Genomic DNA, 22,765 nt, shown 5'->3' with positions numbered 1-22,765 from the left:
TCATAAGAACATACCATTGTAAGAAATAATAATCACATATGAAAATTGCAGCCCCTAAAGGAAATAATGATAAATGAGATAGATAGAAAGAGATAGGAGAAAAATCCTTTCCCCCTAGGCGAGAAGAACAAGGAGAAGCATTACGCATCTTCAAATGGTGAATATTTTCAAGTGGTATGCCTTCCTAATGGAACAAATCCCCTCAAGGAAGAGACATGTACTTCATGAGATATCATTCCATGTGAGGGGGCATATCATACTTGTGAATAACTGAAATCATAGAAGAGGTAAGGTATTCAAGAGAATAAAGGAAAGAGAAGAAGTGGATTACTCATTAAAGATGCTCCTCTCCAAGAAAAGAGGAAAACCAAAGAACAATTATATGCTCACATAAGAAAAACTCTATGCAAGAAAGGAGATCTAATAATGAATAATGCACAAAGATAGAGATAAATCCATAGAAAGAAGAAGGAAAGTGAACTTCATGTTACTACCCCAAGGTATTTAAAATTGAAATAACACCACCACAAATGATAAAGAGCCCCCAATTAAGTTGGATACTTATGTCATAGGGTGAAGAGCAACATGAAGAGAAAATAAGTGCTAAGGAACTATGTTTTTGCCAAGAAATATAGCTAGATCTATTGTAAGACAAATTCATGCAAGATCATATTGATTTTGACAAAATTTCTTAAATGTATGACATTTTACAAGAGAATATGAATAAGAATCATGAAAAATGCAATATTCCTCACCTTTCATTTGCTCAAGATTTTTGTTACATTTTTTAGGAGAAAAGGAAATGTTCTTATCATATTTCAATCTCCAGTAGATTCTTGTAGCTAGTCTTTCAGGATGATAAATATGTTTTAATTCATCTTCTTGACATGGAGGAGAAAAATTGTCAGAAGAAGAAGGATCATTATCCACGATTCTAATTTTGCCATTGTCTATGCCTTCTTGAATAGACTTTTGAAAATTAGGGTAATCATTAGCATTGTGATCGTGGGTTTGATGAAATGAGAAAAAAGGATGTTTTGAAGAAGAATCATTCTTGTGGGCTCTTTTGAATTGTTGTCTTTGGAGATGGTTTTTAAATTTTTGGAGCCTAAGGAGTTCATCCATAGGGAGAGGAGTCTAGTGTTGGCATATGTGCAAAATATGTTGACATGATGATATTGTGTTGTCATTGATGTCAATATGCTGAAAGAGAACCGGCAATATGCTGAAGAGTAAATCGGTAACATGATGAAGAGTGAACAGGATTATTGAAGTTAAGCAACTGACAAAGAGAATTGGTATGATGTTGTGAACCGGCATATGTGAAAAAGTGAAGCGGTATGCTTGTCCAAGTGAACCGGTATGATGTTGTGAACCGGAACCGGTATGTCAGAACAAGAACCGATATAAGGAATATTTTGTATTTAGGGTTCATATGGCATAACTACCAGTTGGTAGTCTCAGCTTCAGGGTTTCTGATTGAAGTGTTTCGAGCTTGTGTGTTTCAACCAATGGAATTGTGTGATAAGTTAGCATTGTAATAGAGATCAGATCATCTTGCCACGTCAACCTCATGCATGTGAAGGATCTTGCATGAAGGAAGTTGATCCTATCTACCTCGGGAATGTGCGAAGTCTCTACAAATGGTGGAGAACGCGTGATGGGTTATCACCTCCAAGGAGCACCGAAGAACGAATGATGGAGAATGTCTTGAGATCTGTTCAAGACCATTGTATTCAAATGCATAGTGTTCAATGGTCAGGAATGAACCGACTAAATTTCTCAACCTAAGTGTTTAGGGTTTAGGGTTTATGCTACCGACCCATTTGTTTCCTATAAGGTCGATGTGATGTTTCATGCTGAGGTTGTTGGCAAATGTTGTGTGTGTATCTATGTGCAGAGATATGTGATTCTTTCCAGACCAGTTGAGATGATTGATACATGCATAGTATGTGTGTAGAAGGAAGGAACTAAAGCGGATCTGCATTGGCATTGAGTGCTATTACCAGATCATTGTAATACCTGTTGATCTGTAATCACTTCAACAGTTGGAAAATCCCTTAACAGGGTATCTTTAACCAGTTTGTTGTAAATCCTTTAACAGTGTGACTGAAAGCCATTGAGTTCATAAAATCCTTTAACAAGGTAACCTCTAATAGGGTTTAACCCTTAACCGGGTATTCTAGCCATCCCTTAACTGGGTGATCCCTAACAGGATCAATTCCTAACAGAACCTATTGTAATAGTCTTTAACCAGACTAGGCTTCTAATAGAGCAGACTTCTAAAGAGTTCAAAATAGCTTGTGGGTGTTCATCCCCGCCGTGGTTTTTCCCAGTTGGGTTTCCACGTGAAAAATATGTGTGTCATGTGTGATGTCCTTTTCATGTGATGCTTTTTTGTTTTCTGTCAAGTGGTGAATCATGTTGATCTAGCACGTTATTATATCTCAGATGATAGATTATCTGTTTATGCATAAGGACAAAGTGGAAATGAGGGAGTAGGTTGTATGAAAAGTTAAGAAGATTGACCGGTTCATGTCTTTCATAGTTACACTATAGTCTGGTTTGGACCGGTGTTAGGGATTGCCAGTAGTTTACAGTCTGCAAGCAAACCGGTTCAAGAAAAAAATTTGTGCCTATACTGATTCACCCCCCCCTCTCAGTACCAGTTTGGTACTCACTATTCATTATTGAGTTATCAATTGGTATCAGAGCACCCTCCAAGTCCTCTGTGTTGTAAGATTAACCACTTGAGGGAAAGATCCTATTGTAATGATGAAGAGGGAAGGTCCAAAATTCAATAGAGATAACTTTAAAATATGGAAGGACATAATGAAGATATACATCAGAAGCATGGGTGCTCAACATTGGAGCTATGTTGAGAATGTTTATGTTATCCCTACCGGTACTCTCATCGATGACCAAAAGAGAGAGATTCAGGAGAACGGGCAAGTCAAGGAAGACCTAATCAGTAGTTTATCTGACATTGAGTTTATTGATGTCTGGGATAAAGAAAATACCAAAGAAGTATGGGATACTCTTGAGAATATCTATGGTAGTGATGAGCATGTAAAACAAGCTAAGGAAGAAAGCCTTAGAGGGAAGTTTGAAGACATGTGGGTGGTTGAAGGTGAGACCATTCAACAATATGGAATAAGAATCAAAACTTTTGTTGGAGATATCAAGAGTGTAGGTGGTAAAATGGAAGATTCCACTATTGTTAGCAAAGTTTTGAGATCCTTATTACCGGTCTATGCAATAAGGGTTGCTGCTATTCAGGAGTTGAGATCAATAGACAAGACTAAGGTATCCCTAGACTCCATCATTGCAAAGTTGACAGCCTATGAGCTAAATAGTTTTGATGGTAGTGTGCAAAAGACTGAATTAGTTTTTAGAGCATCTGTTGCACCATCCAGAAAAGGAAAAGAAGCAAGCACCAGTGGTGAACCAAGACAGAGCAGAGAAATGGATGATGAGGAGATTCTAATGGAATTTGAAGCTCTTCTTGCCAAGAGACTTCCTAAGGGAACCGACAAATATAGAGGTATGCTTCTCTTGTAACTGGATAGGACACATCGCTATAAACTGTCCTAATGGTGACAACAAGGACGAACTAGAAAGGTTCAATAAATTCAAAGGAGGAAACCAGAGAAATTGTTTTGTAGTAGTTGATGAAGGTGTCACAGATGAGGAATCAGAAGATGAAGAAAATGAAGATATTGTGTTTGTTGCAGTCAAAGAGAATGTATCAGACAAAAAGGCTCTTGTCTCTCACTTTGATAATTCCAATGAGTGGATTATTGACAGTGGTTGTTCTCACCATATGACTGGTGACCAAAGCAAGTTTATATCTCTGGAAGAGTATGATGGTGGGGTGGTTCATTTTGGTAATGATGCACCATGTATGGTCAAAGGCAAAGGGTCCATCTCTCTAAATGGAATGAGTAGTGCTGACAATGTGTATTGGGTGGAAGGTCTCAGATGCAATCTATTGAGTGCTACCCAACTGAATGACATTGGACTCACTATGGAATTCAAAAATGGAGTCTGCAAAATCAAAGGAAAGAATGGTGAACTGATGGCCACCGGTATGCAGACCAAAGGTAACTTATTTCAGCTGAATGCAAATATAAGTACATGTCTTATGGCTAAGTTTGATGACAGTTGGATATGGCATAGGAGACTCTGCCATGTAAACTTTGATAACATAGTAAAGGCCAGTAAGATCAAGGCAGTTAGAGCACTGCCAATGTTGAGCAAACTGGAAAATCATTTGTGCAGAGAATGTCAACTGGGGAAAATGTCTTCTTCAACCTTCAAAGGTAAATCTTTCACTGCTAACAACTTACTTGATCTTGTGCATACTGATTTGTGTGGTCCTATGAAAACTAGGAGTGTGCAGGGAGATACGTATTTTATGATTCTTTCAGATGATTTCTCAAGAATGATGTGGGTCACATTCTTGAAGGACAAGTCTAAAGCCTTTAGAAAGTTCAAAGCTTTCAAAGCACTAGTAGAAAAGGAAAGTGGTAGAAGAATAAAATTCCTGAGAATTGATCAAGGAGGGGAATTCACTTCCAGTGAATTCAACAAATATTGTGAAGAGAATGGCATCAAGAGGCAATTGTCTGCCCCCCGAACTCCACAGCAGAATGTCCTAGTAGAGAGAAACAACCAGACTGTGGTTCAAGTGGCTAGAACTATGTTTATTCAAGGAAAGGTCACTCACACCTTTTGGAGAGAAGCAGTGAGCACTGCAATCTACACAATGAACCGGGTACTCATCAAGAAAGGAAAGGATAAGACTCCTTATGAGTACTGGACCAGTAACACACTAGTGGTAAGCTACTTCAGAGTGTTTGGTAGTAAATGTTATATCAAGAGGAGTGAACATTAGAGCAAGTTTGATGCTAAATGTGATGAGGGAATATTCCTAGGGTATTCCACTAAGAGCAAAGCTCTCAAATGTTTCAACAATAGGACTCCAAGAATTGTTGAAAGCATCAATGTTAGGGTTGATGAAAACTCTGAGAAATCAGAGGAAACTAATAGAGAGCATGTAGGAGATGAACCGGTAGTAACCTTCTGGGAATTGGTTGCAAATCAGCCTAGTACTAGAAATTGTGCTCCTACACCAGTAGATACTGATGAAGATGAGGCTGGTGAAGAAAAGCAAGAGGAAGTTGTTAAGAATATACCTAGGTATGTCAAACTCAATCATGATCCAAATCAGATCATAGGAGACAAAGATGCAAGAATTCTTACAAGAAGAAAGGTCACAGAAAGCTCATGTATGATCTCTGAATTTGAGCCTAAATCATTCAAAGAGGCACATAAAGATGACAACTGGATCAAGGAAATGGAGGAGGAACTTGACCAGATAGAAAAGAATGGTACATGGTCTTTGGTACCCAGACCGGAGCATAAAAATATCATTAGAACCAAATGGGTTTTCAGAAATAAGCTAAATGAGGATGGCACAGTGGTAAGGAACAAAGCTAGACTAGTATGTAAAGGATATGCCCAAGAAGAAGGAGAAGACTCTGGTGAAACCTTTGCTCCTGTAGCAATATTGGAAGGAGTTCATATGCTTCTTGCATATGCAGCTTTTAAAGGATTCAAGGTATACCAAATGGATGTAAAGTCTACATTTTTAAATGGAATACTTGAAGAGGAGGTGTATATAGAGCAACCAGATGGGTTTGCCCTATCAGAAGATAGTAACATGGTGTGTAGGCTACATAAATCCTTATATGGACTGAAGCAGGCACCAAGAGCATGGCATGAATGCTTGCATTCCCATGTTGTGAAGATTGGATTTGAAAGAACAAGTGAAGATAGAAATATCTACTTGAAATTAGGAGATCAGATTTTGATCTGTGAAGTATTTGTTGATGACATAATCTTTGGTGGAGATGACAAGATGAGTCATGACTTTGCAGATGAGATTAAAAAGGAGTTTGAAATGTCACTCATAGGGGAAATTAAGTTCTTCATTGGACTACAGATTCAGCAAATGAAAAATGGAATCTTTATTACTCAATCCAAGTATGTCAAAGAGGTGTTGAAGACCTTTGGCATGGAAGATAGTAAACCAATTGGTACACCAATGGTGATCGGTTGTAAACTATCAAAAGAGGATGACTCGGCATTAGTAAATGAGAAGGAATACCGATTAATGATTGGTAAGTTGCATTATGTAGTGCATAGCAGACCGGACATTGCACATGCAGTGGGTATTACCGCTCAGTTTCAGCAAAGCCCAAGAGAATCCCACTTGGTAGTAGTCAAGTGGATTCTTAGATATCTGAAGGGAACTATTGACTATGGGTTATGGTATCCATACAATAATGATTTCAACCTGAAAGTGTTCATAGATGTCGATTGGGCTGGTAATGTAGATGACCGGAAGAGCACAACCAGTGGTGCATTCTTTCTCAGTGGAAGACTGGTCTCATGGATGAGTAAAAATCAAAGTTGTATCTCTCAGTCTTTGGCAGAAGCGGAGTATGTTGCAGCTTTTATGAACTACACCTAGACTATTTGGATGAAGCATGTATTGAATGGCTTCAAAGTTCCTGTATCTAAATTGGTAAGTATATTCTGTGACAATACAAGTGCAATTAACATATCCAAGAATTCAATTTTACATGCTAGAACCAAGCACTTTGAACTCAAGTATCATTTCTTGAGGGAAAAGGTTCAGAACAAAGAGGTGGTATTGGATCATGTTTTCAGTAAGGAGCAGTTAGCAGACATATTCACCAAGCCTCTACCGAAGGCTACTTTTACCTATCTAAGAGGTGAGTTAGGGGTGTTGCCCCTTCAAGAGGTAATCTAAAGGTTTGTGCTCCACATCAGTACGATCTTACTTCGCTATATATTTTTCAGGATTGATGTGTTAAAGGATGCTACTCCTCAGGGGGAGCAGCATAGTGGAATAGTGAAGCTTGTGCCTCAACTTTGGCATTGTTGTCAAAGGGGGAGAAGATGTGAAGTGGAAAAGATATTTGTAGTATTAAGGAGAAGATGTGATGCAGAAAGAGAGATATCTTTGTATATTGCCATCAATGCCAAAGGGGGAGATTGTTGGCATAAATGCAGTATATGTTGACATGATGATATTGTGTTGGCATTGATATCAATATGCTGAAAGAGAACCGATAATATGCTGAAGAGTAAACCGGTAACATGATGAAGAGTGAGCGAGATTATTAAAGTTAAGCAACTGACAAAGAGAACCGGTATGATGTTGTGAACTGGCATATGTGAAAAAGTGAAGCGGTATGATGTTGTGAACTGGAACCGGTATGTCGAAACGAGAACTGATATAAGGAATATTTTATATCTAGGGTTCATTTGGCATAACTATCGGTTGGTAGTCTCAGCTTCAGGGTTTCCAGTTGAAGTGTTTCGAGCCTGTGTGTTTTAACCGATGGCATTGTGTGATGAGTTAGCATTGTAATAGAGATCAGATCATGTTGCCACATCAGCCTCATGCACGTGAAGGATCTTGCATAAAGGAGATTGATCCTATCTACCTCAGGAATATGCAAAGTCTCTGCAAACGATGGAGAACGTGTGATGGGTTATCACCTCCAAGGAGCGGCAAAGAACGAACGATGAAGAATGTCTTGAGATCTATTCAAGACCATTGTATTCAAATGCATAGTGTTCAATGGTCAAGATTGAACTGACTAAATTTCTCAACCTAACTATTTAGGGTTTAGCGTTTATGCTACTGACCCATCTATTTCCTATAAGGTTGATGTGACAGTTCATGCTGAGGTTGTTGGAAAATGTTGTGTGTGTATCTATGTGTAGAGATACGTGATTCTTGCCAGACTAGTTGAGAGGATTGATACTTGCATAGTGTGTGTCCAGAAGGAAGGAACTAAAGCGGATCTACATTGGCATTGAATTATATTACCAGATCATTGTAATACCTATTGAACTCTAATCATTTCAATAGTTGGAAAATCCCTTAACAGGGTAGCTTTAACCAGCTTGTTGTAAATCCTTTAACAGGGTGACTCAAAGCCATTGAGTTCATAAAATCCTTTAGCAAGGTAACCTCTAACAGGGTTTAACCCTTAACCGGGTATTCTAGCCATCCCTTAACTGGGTGATCCCTAACAAGATTAGTTCCTAGCAGAACCTGTTGTAACAGTCTTTAACCAGACTAGGCTTCTAACAAAGTGGACTTCTAAAGAGTTCAGAACAGCTTGTGGGTATTCATCCCCACCATGGTTTTTCCTAGTTGGGTTTCCACGTGAAAAATATGTGTGTCATGTGTGATGTCCTTTTCATGTGATGCTTTTTTTGTTTTTTGTCAAGTGGTGAATCATGTTGATCTAGCAAGTTATTATATCTCTGATGATAGATTATATGTTTATGCATAAGGACAAAGTGGAAATGAGGGAGTAGGTTGTATGAAAAGTTAAGAAGATTGACCGGTTCATGTCTTTCACAGTTGTTTTGTGTTTAATCGGTAGTAGTCTAGTTTGGATCGGTGTTAGGGATTGCCAGTAGTTTTCAGTCTGCAATCAAACTAGTTCAGGAAATGTTTTTGTTCCTATACTGATTCACCCCCCCCCTCTCAGTATCGGGTTGGTACTCACTATTCATCATTGAGTTATCATCTAGTTTCCTAGGCTTTCTGTAGTAGCTTATGTGGGAGGGTTTATAGGGACACAAATTCCTTGTTCAAACTTCCCAAGTATTTGTCCTCTAAACCCTTGTTTTGTTATTATATGAAAGCCACGACTATAACAATGTTGTAAATGACTAGGTGGGGGAATAGGATCATGAATTTCTTTGAAATCTAATGTGTAAGGGGGAATAAAAGGATTTGTAGATGAAGAAGGAATATCATGTGAAAGGACACTCTTCTTTCTTTCATCATACTTATCCTTTTTGGGAGGTTGGGGATGAACATCTTCATCAGCTAAAGGCTCATTTTTACTTATTTCTAAGTGAGGGGAATGATCATGAGTAAAATGCATAGTATCATCCTCTCTACATATATTTTGATGTTGAAGATAGGCCCTAGGAGAATAAGGAGGGTCTAAAGATGTAAGAATGTTAGTAGTTTGATTTTTCCTCCCTTGCTCAAGGGTATGTGTATGAGAAGAATATGGGGCCATGTTGTTTCCAATGCTTTCTATCTTTTAAAAAGATCATTGATTGAATCATTAGCTCTCATCTCATTCACACAAGATACCCTAAGAGAGGTACAAGTATTAGGATCTACAAAAGCCTTAAGGTGATTAACATATGAAATACATTTTGTTAATAACATCACCATAATACAATATAAATGATACATGAAAGCTTTGAGATCAAATTGAAAAGAAATGACTTTGAAATCCTAACACCACGATATGACCAAGTGCTATGAATGAAAAGAAGCAACATGAAATGAAACAAACCATTATCTAACACATGGTTTTAATAAATATAAGTTAAAAACAATGTAATCATATGTAAAATGGCAAATAAATCTAGCCCATTGATTGCCATTGAAAGTCTCTTAATAAAAATCTTAATTTGCTGAAAAAGAAGATCTAAAATTGAGACCCTTTTATGAAAGTTAATTTAAAAGTTGAGGGTGTTGAAATTTGAATTTTTTTTTGTCCTTAAGAGGTGTAAAAATTGATAAAGTACGCCAATTTCTGGGATTTAAGTAGAAAAATACAGTCAATTTTGACTCCCAAAATTTTGGGAAAAAAGCTAAGGACCGGGTGCAAGTTGTACCCGATCCGATCAACTTTTTCCAAAATTTTCAAGGATGATAGAAATTATGATTTTATTGCAGAATCCAAAAAATAGCTGATTTGGAGATGTCTAGATACGTCAAATTAATAGTCAAAGGTTGAAATAGGAGATTCTTAAAAATTAGGGTTTTGTTGTTTAACCACTTAATTTTCAAAATGAAAAGACAGATTTGAATTGTAATTTTTAAATAGAAATCAGATATGAAATAAGAAACTAAAATGCTATACTTCACAAGCTTAATTTTCTCAAAATGAAACTTAGGGTTTTTATGCAATTAACCTCTAAAATTTACAAAAAGATCAATCTAGAAATAGAATTTTGAATTTCAAATTGCAATTATTCATATCTAACAATAAGAAATCAGAATTAAGATGTGAGACGTCGGGCTCACCAAAATGTAAAGTGGAAAATTGGATCCTAGTGGTTCCCCACCTAGAAGAGAGAAATGAAACCACTAGGATGATTTTCACTTGGGAGATACTTTACATTCAAAAGAGGGGTTGAATCCACTAGATCCAAATCCAAGGGAAATAAAGATGAGAATGCCAAGTGGATTCCAAGGATTGGAATGTAATTTACCCTCTTTTGTAAATAGATATGTTGACTTTCTGACTATGCAGAAAATGAAGATAAAATGGATGGAATAAGGAGCTACCAATTTTGGATCGCCATGTAACTTCAGATCTAAGATATTCAGACTGATACAGATCAGCCCTGAAAATTTGGAGAAAAGTTGTCGGGATAGGGTTGAAGTTGCACCAGGGCCTTCAAAAAATCCGTGTGTCGAAAAGGGTTTTTCTGCGTCTAAAAATGAAGCATAAACTTATAATTATAATCGCGCACCTACAACCTACACACAGAAAAGAAGGGAAGAAGCGTCGTGGATAGGGGTTTCCTTAGTCAAACCCCAGTTGAGGAATCAATCTTGAAAGAAAGTAATTGCAAATGCTTAGATGTGAATAATGGAAATGTATACCTTGTAGATCTGCAATTTGTTGATGATGGTTGCTTTGCTTCTTAAATTTAATCACAAGTGGTGCATGAAATGGCATGTAACATGAGAAAACCCTAACACACACATATGCTTGCAAATGGATGTTGTAATGTCGCTCCAATGGATGAATGAATTAGACACATGAAGAAGAAGAAGACTTGATGAATGCTTGAAGACTTGAATGCTTGATGACGATAATGGAGGCCTTCTGCTAATTTCTTGCTTATTATTACTTATGAAAATGAGAGGACTAGATCCCTTTTTATACTTGCCTAGGAGAATTAATTTTCAACTCACCGAAGGCCCACATAGGGGAAATTGAATCCTGAATAGAAAAGGGTTAGATGGACCCATTTTAGGGCCACCCAAAGAGGGAGGAAAATGGTGTCATGCCCCTGTCCAAGGGGGATAGGGGCACATGCCCCTATCCTACCCTATTTTGGGGCTTGGACAGGGTCACAAGGTGGCACAAGAGCTGAAATAGGAGGAGATTTGGAAGGATGATGTAGAGAGGGGTCCCAATTGAGTAGGGAGATGCTATCACAAAGGTGAGGGCCTAAAATGTAGTCAAAATTGCAAGGGTCACAATTTTACGACGCTACAAATAGAAGAAATATTCATCAATTATGGAGGAAGAACCCAATGTCACTTGTCATACAATGATACTAGAATCAATAATTATTTGTATTCTAGGTTTCAAAGCACTAGATTCACTACTATAGTGACCCATTATTTGATGATATATGCAAGGAAGAGTTTGTTTGATTATGTTTGCAAAATCTATTAGCATTTTGAAGAGGAAGAGTAATCAAGTAGGCTTTGAGGAGCCTTAACAAGGTTTTATCTTGCCTAGATAAGGGATATGGAGCATGAAGAAATCATTTCTCCTATGAAGGGGGTCTTTTTTACGTTTTGGGAGAATGCATAGAAGCACCAAACAATGGAGAAGGGGGTGTAGACTAAGGATAAGGTAAAAAAACCTAAAGCTTCCTAGGAAAAATATAGTGTAAGTTTCACAGGGACCTTTATTCCTTATTCCATATGCCCAAGATAATTTTTGTTATATCTGTGTGAGTGAAAATGTCTAAAAATAAAATGATTGAAATATTAAGCTAACAATATAAGAAAACACAAGATCCATTCAAACACTCAATATGAGAACGATTTAGAAGCAAAATTAGAATCAACAGATGAAATAAAATAATACAAATGCAAACCAAAATTAACTTTGATTTGATGGTTCTTCAATTTGATGTGTTGTCGTGGTGTTGTGGATGCTCGATTTTTCTCCATGATGGTTGATGCAAGATATGGATAATGATATGATTATGAAAGGTGAGTAAAGTGGATGAGTAAAATGGAGAAGGTAAAAAACCTAAAGCTTCCTAAGAAAAATATAGTGTAAGTTTCACAGGGACCTTTATTCTTTATTCCATATGCCCAAAATAATTTTTGTTATATCTGTGTGAGTGAAAATGTGTACAAATAAAATGATTGAAATATTAAGCTAACAATCTAAGAAAACATAAGATCCATTCAAACAATCAATATGAGAACGATTTAGAAGCAAAATTGGAATCAACATATGAAATAAAATAATACAAATGTAAACCAAAATTAATTTTGATTTGATGGTTCTTCAATTTGATGTGTTGTCGTGGTGTTGCGGATGCTCGATTTTTCTCCATGATGGTTGATGCAAGATATGGATAATTATATGATTATGCAAGGTGAGTAAAGTGGATGAATTTCATGGAAAATGGAGGGGTTAAATAGGCATGGATGGAAGGTGAGAGGGTTTGAGAATGAGACATTTGTCCTCAAAGAGGACAAGTGAAAATCCTCAAAATGCCGTGTGGAATGAGATTACACACTTGAGCCAATAAAGACAAGTGTCTTAAAGGAAGACAAATGTCAAGAAGAGGAATGACATGTGTTCCTGAGGATACATGTCTATTTTGGGGGGTAGCCACCCAAAATAAGAGATCTTTTCTAAATATTGGAAAATAGGGAATGTGCACACACATGTGAGGGGGAGATTAGAAGGGACAAGGTTGGTTAGGGGACCCAGGTTAGTTAGTGGGTTAGGCTAGAGACATGTGACTAAATTAGTTATTTGAAGTATTTAAATTCAAATAAAAGGAGGAAAAAGGTGACATGAACTAAATAAAATGATTAAACTATTTTATTTAGTAGAAGAAGGATAAAAGGGGAATTAATTAATTAAAAGATTAATTAATTGGATGAACATGGCCTTATTAATTAAATTAATTTAGGCAAATGGAATGTTATATTTAATTAAATAATATTTATTATTTAATTAATACAAGCAACTAATGGAATTAAATTTGATTAAATTAATTAATCAAATTTAAGTGTTTACAATATCCACACTTAGAAATCATTTCAAAAACAACACCATAGTATGTTTGTAATTCAAATGGATGAGGGTTTACATTACTAACCCTACCAAAATGAGATGCATAATCATATTTTGAAGAACCATTCATCCTTTGGCAAGAATGCAAATTCTTGTTAGACTCACGCATTCCCAAATTGTCATCTAAGTATGTGTTAAAAGGAGAATGAAAAATGGTATTAAGGAGAATGATATCATTCTCTTGTGAAAAAATATCCTTATGAGTGGAACAATTTTTGGGAGAGAGACAAAACTCTTCATTCACCAATGCTTCATCTCTAGAAGGGAGAGCGTTGATGTGGGTGGAATATAATTTATCATTAAGGAATATTTCAATAATACGATTATATTGTTCCAAAATATCCTCGTGAATGGATCAAATTTTGAGGGACAAGTATCCATTTTATATTCATCATAAGTATCAAAGGTACAACAAGAAACATCTACCAATTATTTAAGATAAGAAAAGCATGAAGATAACATTTTAAAAAAATTCGTTATCTAACAAACTAGTCAAATATGTGCAATTAAATTAGAAGATATGGAAGAATAAGGTACATTAGGTTTACCAAAATGTTGAGTGAAAAAAGAGATCCTCGACTAATCAATACATTAACCTAGATAATTTCTTCAACCATACAAAGATTAGAGAGAGATGACTGGGCTTGGCTATTGTTCTCAAGGAAGAACTAATCTATTATTATTTCACACTCTCTATTTTTGTGTTGTATGTGATAGGGATATGTTGAGTGTGTTCAATGAACTACGATAAATATTGCTATATTGGACATATTTAATAGAATGTTAAAGATACAAAATAGAAAATTAGAAACAAAAATTAGATCTAAGAAGGAGATATAGAGGGGAAACTAATGCTAAAATTTAGAGATGACTAGGAAAGACTTGTTGGAAACAAGGAACACTAAGAGGGGGGGTGAATCAATGTTCTGAAACTTTTAACATTCTTAAACTATCCTTTAAACCACTTAATGCAAATGAATAAAAATAAAGTGCAAAAACACAAAGAAAATAACCACAACACCATACATCAATATTTTTACGTGGAAACCCAGTTAACGGAAAAACCACGGTGGGATTTATACCCACAATATTAATATACCTTGTTAGACGTATAGTAATATTACATGAGGGGAATGCACATGCATTCAGGCACATTGCCTAGAGCTCACTGCTCAAATTACAATAAGGGATAAAACCCCAGAAGGCTCACTACCTTACAAAACATTACATATAATAATTGAAATATATGAATTGATAAACAACATCTAAAAATGCTAGAAGCGGTTTCGGCTAAGAACAAAATACTTTGTTCTTCAATGTTTCCCTGTTCTGATATTTTGTTGTATTCTGGAGCACAAATCCTTTAACCATGCATGTAAAACTATGCACAATCATTCATACACACTTCAGACATATCTACCCATGTCAACATTGATCAAATCAATTGATCATAGATATCTGCAACATCAAATTAGATCTATTTCATGTCGACCCAAAACCCGCAATACACACAAATGAAATGTGTCACTCATGTCGGCTCAATCCGATCCAAAACAACCATGCAGACCAAAACAAATTATCCACATGCTTCCCACATGTCTTCTTACCAATATCAAACACACAAACAACCACCGAAATTGATCCGCACAATGAATCTCCATACGTTACCGCTGATGAACATCGTTTTACTCAAAAACATGTCTATCGGACATTCCAATTTACACAAGACTCATCACCGGAGCACACAAACCAAGAATAAGGCAATTTACACATTCACAATGCATCTATAAGATTATCAACACCAAATACTTGAGACAACTAAATCACCAACCAAAACACTATACACTCTATCAGATGACCTATTCTTCTCATCAGACCTCACTAGACTCAATCAATATTTTGGTGTGAATGAATCAAGAATTGTGGATTGGATATCTAACTCAAGTTGTCATCAATGACAACATCTAATTATCAATGCAGTGTCTCTTTCCAACAATCTCCCCCTTTGGCATTGATGGCAACACTTAGTGAAAAATGACTTAAGTGTTAGACCAAAACCAAAATATATACACTGCAACCAAAGATCTGATTGCTAGACTCCAAAAATCAATAACCCCCTAAGATCAACATTTTTCTCTCATGTACACTCCCCCTTTGACATAAATAGAAAAGGTAGAGTTTTGGAAACTAAAAATTTAAGCTAGAAATGCTATTTACATATGTACACACAATCCTTACATGCTCACAAAAATTTGAAGATGTATGAATAAAAATTATTCAATGTGTCCAAGTGGCTATCCTAGCCCTTCTACAGATTCTCCAATACCGTAATGAATCCACAAAACAAGTAAGCTTCTGCCTCTGTAGTTTTTACATCTTCCAGATCACCATTGGCTAGAGCATCTTGAGTATCCTTAAGAGCACTCAGCATAATGTCCATCCTAGGAGTAATGAGACTCCTAAGTTCTCCAACTCTGCCAATTATTCTCTCCCAGTCATGGCTCAGACTTTTGATTTTCTCAAGTAATAATATTACCTTATTTTCATGACTACTTAATTATACTAATAGGATATCAATTGACTAAGATATGCATTCAAGCTCATCCTCATGTACCTTAGACTTCTTTTCAATGTCCATAGTGAATTTGGACTGAGATAAGCATGATTTGTATAATTTCCCACCTTCGGACAATGCATCTTGCAAGCTCTTTATATAGGCATCTAAAGTGACTCTGTCTTTGGCAATCATCTTTTTCAAATTTCGGAGCTTCTTTGTATTTAATTCATTTTGGACCTTCTCCTTAGCGGAATTTTTAAAAGACTCAAAATGAGTATCTACAGAATTGATCAATCATTTTAATTACCTGATAGTCTTGAAAATGACTATGCCAAAATGTGATGTTCTTGACATGATTTTGGTCATTCTGAATCATTGTTTCTCTCTATTTTTACCCTCGGGGTTTAGGGTTTTCAAGTTTATATTTTTCCTAGATGATCTTGTTGTTTTAAAAAACCCAAACCTGTTATAAACTCGTGTTACCTTTTACACTTAAGCATGACGGTTTGTTCCACTGTCAAAATGGGATTGAATTCTTTTCCTAGGTATTATCTTCTACTAGCCATTTAATTTTTCCCAAAGACTATGTCTTTTGAATTATGGTCAGGCCCCCCTTTTATTATTTCTGCGGGTTTTCTTTTCCTAAGTCTGACTTTGATATTTTGGCTTATATCTCCATAATTAAATACCGAGCAAGTAAAGGTCCCGTGAATTGGCACATGTTTCAAATGATGACCCAAGCGGAAAGTGATGGTATGATGAAAGAATAAGGATCTGATCAACTACTGAGAGGGGGGGTGAATCAGTAGATAGAAAAAATGATAAACTTTACCAATCTTAAAATCAATCTCTCAAAGTAAACTTAGAAATATCAATGCATTATCAATGTTAAGATTAAACTGTCAAGTTAAACCGATTGACTATTACAACAGATTAACAGTAAACAACTTGAAACTCACAAACATCCAAATACTTTTACTAATATAAGTAAAACTTCCTTTCATATTGTTGTCGGTTATCATGACTTATCAAAGTGGATTAAGTAGTTAATAAAATTAACCATAAAAACATAACCAACAAAACATTCACCACTTAAAACAATATTTTTTATGTGGAAACCCAAATGGGAGAAACCACGGTGAGATGAGACTCACAAGATAACTATCTGAACTCTTCTAAAGTTTACCCTGTTAGGAGCCAAGCCTGTTAAAGCTTTACAAAAAGTCTTATTAAGAACAGATCCTGTTAGGGACCACTCGATTAAGGGATTGACTATAATGCCTTGTTATAAGCAATACCCTGTGAGGAGTGACCTCAAGAGAGGATTTCAAATCCAAGCTAATGGACCACCTAGTTAGAGGATTTGAAAAGCACCAAGATTTTTAGAGCTTACCCGGTTAGGGGATTTTAATCTATTGTAATTGTTAGAAAACAACAGGAGTTTGTTGATCTGTTTGAATAGCACTACCCTTGCTTGTTCAAATCATTTTCATAATCATATCTACCTTTACTCAAACTGTAGATACATCATTTGATTCGGCAGCCACACACTCAACTAAAACTTTGCTAACTCTAAAACTAAACAACTCATCGACCTTATAAACAAATCAACTAGGTCGGTAACATAATAAAAACCTAATTCTCATAGAGATTACAAACAATTCGGTTCAAGTATGACCATTGGATTACATAACAATCTCTACACATCATTCAAGAAAGCCTCGACCTCTCCTTGATCACCGCTTCATCGAACTTAGTAACTCATCACGTGCTTTGCATTACATGCAATATACTTGCTCATTCCCAAGATAAAAACCGTTACCTCAACATGCCAAAAACACTTGGAAACTCTCTTCATACAATATGCATACGTGTCATAATCATTACCGCTCACCATCAGATCATAAACCAATATAACCAATTCACCAAACTTAATCGGTTAGGGTTTATCAAATCAACAGTTAGGGTTTACCGGTTCAACTCTCCAATACTTAGCAATACCAGTTCACTCCACAAACTTACCTACCGGTTAAAATTTCCTTTCACTATCTCTTCCTATCGGCTACAAAACAACATTACAACAATATCATTACCAGTTAATTGATATCAATGACAACATAACATTTCATTAATGTAATCTTCATACAAATTCCAACAATCTCCCCCTTTGGTATTGATGGCAATACAAATATCAATACCATTGATTGCTCTGATTGTGAATAGGAACCCTGGTTTACATTTTACCATGTACTCTCCTTGTCTTCATATTTTCATTGGTTCTTCTCCCATAATCACATAGTTCTTCTCCCCCTTTGACAACAATGCTAAATTGGAAGTAAAACATGCAATGTAAAAATTCACTGTTCAACATCAACAACCTGGAACTTGATGCTCCCCCTGTGGAATTACTTTACTCCTACATCAATCCTTCTATAAAATTCTGCAAGTAGCTCTAGGACTGATGTACTCTACATCATGCTCAATTCACCGCATGAGGGGGTACAACCCCTAACTGACTTCTAATATACTCAAAAGTAGTCTTAGTTAGAGGTTTAGTAAAGATATTTGAAAGCTTCTCCTTGGTAGAAACATGCTCCAATATCACATCTTTACTCTGCACTTTCTCCCTCAAGAAATGATACTTCAATTCAATATGCTTGGTTCGTGTGTGCAAGACAAGGTTCTTTGAAATATTTATGGCACTGGTGTTGTCACATAAGATCATTACAGGTTCTGAAAACTTCATCTTGCAACCTTATAAAATGTGTCTCATCCAGATAGCCTGGGTACAATTTATATAAGCTACAATATACTCAGCTTCAACAGTAGACTGTGAAATACAACTCTGCTTCTTGCTACTCCATGAAAAAGTCTTCCTCCAAGAAAGAATGCTCCACCGGTTGTGTTTTTCCTATTATCAACATTACCTGCCTAGTATGCATCTATGTACACCTTCAAGTCAAAGTTTCCTTCATATGGATACCATAATCCATAGTCAACTGTACCTTTCAAATATCTGAATATCCTCTTGGTTGCTATCAAATGTGTTTCCTTCGGATTCTTCTCAAATCTAGCAACTAGACCAACTGCATGAGCTATATCCGATCTATTATGAACAACATAGTACAATTTTCCAATCATTGACCTATACTCCTTCTCATCAACAGAATGTGGCCTCATCTTCCTTATACAACTTACAACCTATAACCATTTGTGTCCCAACTGGTTTACAGTCACTCATACCAAATGTCTTTAATATATCCTTCACATACTTAGACTATGTAATGAAAATAACACTCTTCATTTGTTGTATTTGCGAACCTATGAAAAAATTTATCTCTCCAACTAGAGACATTTCAAAATCGCTTTTTATTTTATTTGCAAAGTCATTGCTCATGTCATCATTACCTCTAAATATGATATTATCTACAAACACTTCACTAGCTAGTATTTTGTCTCCTTTAGATTTGAGATATATGTTGCTATATTCACTGGTTCTTTGAAAACCTATCTTCATTAGGTATGAATGAAGCCTTTCATACCATGCTCTTGGTGCTTTCTTTAATCCATAAACTTATTTATGCTACTTACATACCATGTCTTTCTCATTAGTAAGAGCTTAACCATCTAGCTCCTCAATGTATACTTCTTCTTCCAGTATTCCATTCAAAAATGTTGAATTTACATCCATCTGATAAACTTTGAATCCCTTGTGTGTTGCAAATGCACCTTCTAGTCTAGCCATTGGTGCAAAATTCTTACCATAATATTCACCTTCTTCTTGTGCATAACCTTTTCAAACCAATCTGACTTTGTTGCAAACTACAACACCATCTTTATTCAGCTTGTTCCTGAAAAGCCCACTTAGTACCTATTACATTTTTATTTACTGATCAGGGTACTAGGTTCCATGTGTTATTATTATAAAAAATTTCAAGCTCCTCCTCCATAGATTTAACCCAATTATAATCACCAAATACTTCCTTAGCAGTTCTAGGCTCAATAGTGGAGATCATGCAAGAATTCTCTCTAATTATTCTTCTGATTAATACTCCAGCATCCTTATCTCCAATAATTTGTTCAGGATTGTGATTGAGTCTCACATACCTTAGAATAATATGACCATTATCTTTGGGTTCTTCTTCATTATTAATATCATCTTCTTCTGAATCTACCTGTTTTGGTTGAATTGGTACAACAACATTCTCTTTAGCGGTTTCAGGTTTCACAGTTTCTGGTTCCAAAAACAAAATTCCAGGATCTTCATCCTTTTTCTCCACATTGGTTTCCTCTGAGACTTCAGGATACTCATCCACTCGAACATTAGCACTCTCAATGATTCTTTGTGTCTAGTTGTTATAACATTTGTAGGCATCACTCTTGGTGGAATAACCAAGAAATATATCTTCATCACTTTTAGCCTCAAACTTGCTAACATAGTCACCTCTCTTAATAAAACATTTTCTGCCAAATATCTTGAAATAACTAAAATTAGGTGATCTACCATACCAGTATTCATAAGGATTCTTATCCTTACCTTTTTTTACCAAACTCCTATTCATTGTGTAGACAGTTGTGTTGACAGCTTCTCTCCAGAAATTTTTTTCTACACCTCCTTGTATCAACATCGTCCTAGTAGCTTCAACAACTGACCGATTGTTCTCCTCTACAATACCATTTTATTGTGGTGTCCTCATTATAGAAAGCTATCATTTGATACCATTTTCTTCACAATATATAGTGATTTCCTTAGAAGTAAATTCACCACCTTGATCAATTCTCGAACACTTTATCTTCTTACCACTCTCCTTTTCAGCTAAGGCCCTGAATGCATTGAATTTACCAAATGCTTTTGTTTTATCTTTCAATAATGTGACCCACATCATCCTTGAGCAATCATCACTGAAGATCAAAAAATATCTATCATCTTGAATACTTATAGTCCTTAGTGGTCCACAGAGGTCTGTATGAACCAAATCTAATAGATGTTCCGCTGAAAAAGATTTTCTCTTAAAAGTTGAGGATGTCATATTTCCCAATAGACATTCCTTACATAGAGAATTAACCAGTTTGTCCAACTGAGGAAAACCTCTCACTGTCTTTGACTTACTCACTTTAACAAAGTTATCAAAATTTATATGAGAAAATCTCCTATGCCAAAGCCAACTATCATCTACTTTAGCAATTAAATAGTTGCTAACTTTAGGATTTAGGTGAAATAATTACGTTTAGTCTTCTTGCCAGTTGCAATCAGTTTACCTTTGCTTCCATAGATTTTGCACATACCATTCTTAAACTCCAATGGATATCCTCTGTCATTAAGTTGAGAAACACTCAAAAGATTATGCTTTAGACCTTCAACCCAGTAGACATCATCTGCACTACTTTTTCCATTAAGAGAAATAGTTCCATTACCTTTAACCATGCAGGGTGACTCATTACCAAATCTTACAAATCCACCATCAAATTCCTTCAAGGAAATAAATTTTCTCCGGTCACCGGTCATGTGATGTGAACAAACACTATCAATGATCCAATCATCAGAATTATACATGCGTGAAACTAAAGCCTTCTGATCAGATGTTTCCTCTTTAATGGCTACAAACACAATGTCTTCATTAGCATCACTGTCATATTCCTCATCAGTGATACCACCATCAACTGCAATAAGAAAATCTCTTTTGCCATTTACCTTGTACTTCTTGAATTTCTCTCGCTTGTTCTCATTATCACCATTAGGATAGTTAGTAGCTATGTGTCCAATCTTGTTGCATGCAAAACATTTCAAAGTTAATTTACCTCTATATTTACCAATACCTTTGGGCAGTCGCTTGGCCAACAATGCTTCAAGCTCAACCAAACTGTCTTCATCATCAACTTCTCTGCTGGATCTAGATTCATGACTGTGAGTGACATCTCTACTTTTCCTCATAGATGGGTTAGAAACAGAAGCTCTAAATTGCTATTCAGATTTCTAAACACTACCATCATAACCATTTAATTCAAAAGCAGTAAGATTACCAATGATGGAGTCAAGGGTTACCTTAGTTTTGTCAATAGATTTCAACTCCTGAATGGTTGCAACTCTGATAGCATAGACTGGTAGCAGGGTTATCAATACCTTACTAACCACTGTGGCATCGTCCATTTTACCTCCAGCACTCTTGATCTCACCAACTATATCTTTTATCATTTGACCATATTGTTGGATATTCTCACCTTCAGCCATCTGCATGTCATCAAACTTTCCTCTTAGACTCTCTTCCTTGGAAATCTTCACATGTTCATCACCGTTATAAATCTCTTCAATTTTCTTCCATACCTCATATGCAATCTCCAGACCATAGACATCTACATACTTTACATCAGACAAAGAACTGATAATAGCCTTCAGTGCTTGATTGTTTTCTTGTTGCTCTTTCTTTTGATCATCAGTCATAATCCCACTAGGTGCAACATATTGAGTACCAACATGTTCCCAGTATTGGTTTCCAAGACTCTTGATATAAATTTTCATTCTATCACTCCATATCCTAAAGTTCTCTCTATTAAACTTCAGACCTTCCTTTTTCATCATGTTCTACAAGATCTTTACCTCAAATTGTAAGGCTTAGACCTTAGAGGACCTGAGATGCTCTGATATCAATTGATGGTATGATGAAATAACAAGGATCTGGTCAACTACTAAGAGGGGGGGTGAATCAGTAGATAGAAAAACTGATAAACTTCACCAATCTCAAAATCAAAATCTCAAAGTAAACCTAGAACTATCAATGCAATATCACTGTCAATAAAATTGTCAAGTTAAACCGGTTGACTGTTACAACACATTAACAATAAACAACTTGAAACTCACAAACATCCAAATACTTTTACTGATATAAGTAAAACTTCATTTCATATTGCTGCCAGTTATCATGACTTGTCAAAGTGGATTCAGTAGTTAATCAAATCAACCACAAAAACATTCACCACTTGACACAATATTTTTGACATA

The sequence above is a fragment of the Cryptomeria japonica genome, chromosome 10 (assembly GCF_030272615.1).
Source record: "Cryptomeria japonica chromosome 10, Sugi_1.0, whole genome shotgun sequence".
NCBI classification, from domain to species: domain Eukaryota; kingdom Viridiplantae; phylum Streptophyta; class Pinopsida; order Cupressales; family Cupressaceae; genus Cryptomeria; species Cryptomeria japonica.
This window is presented reverse-complemented; position numbering follows the sequence as displayed.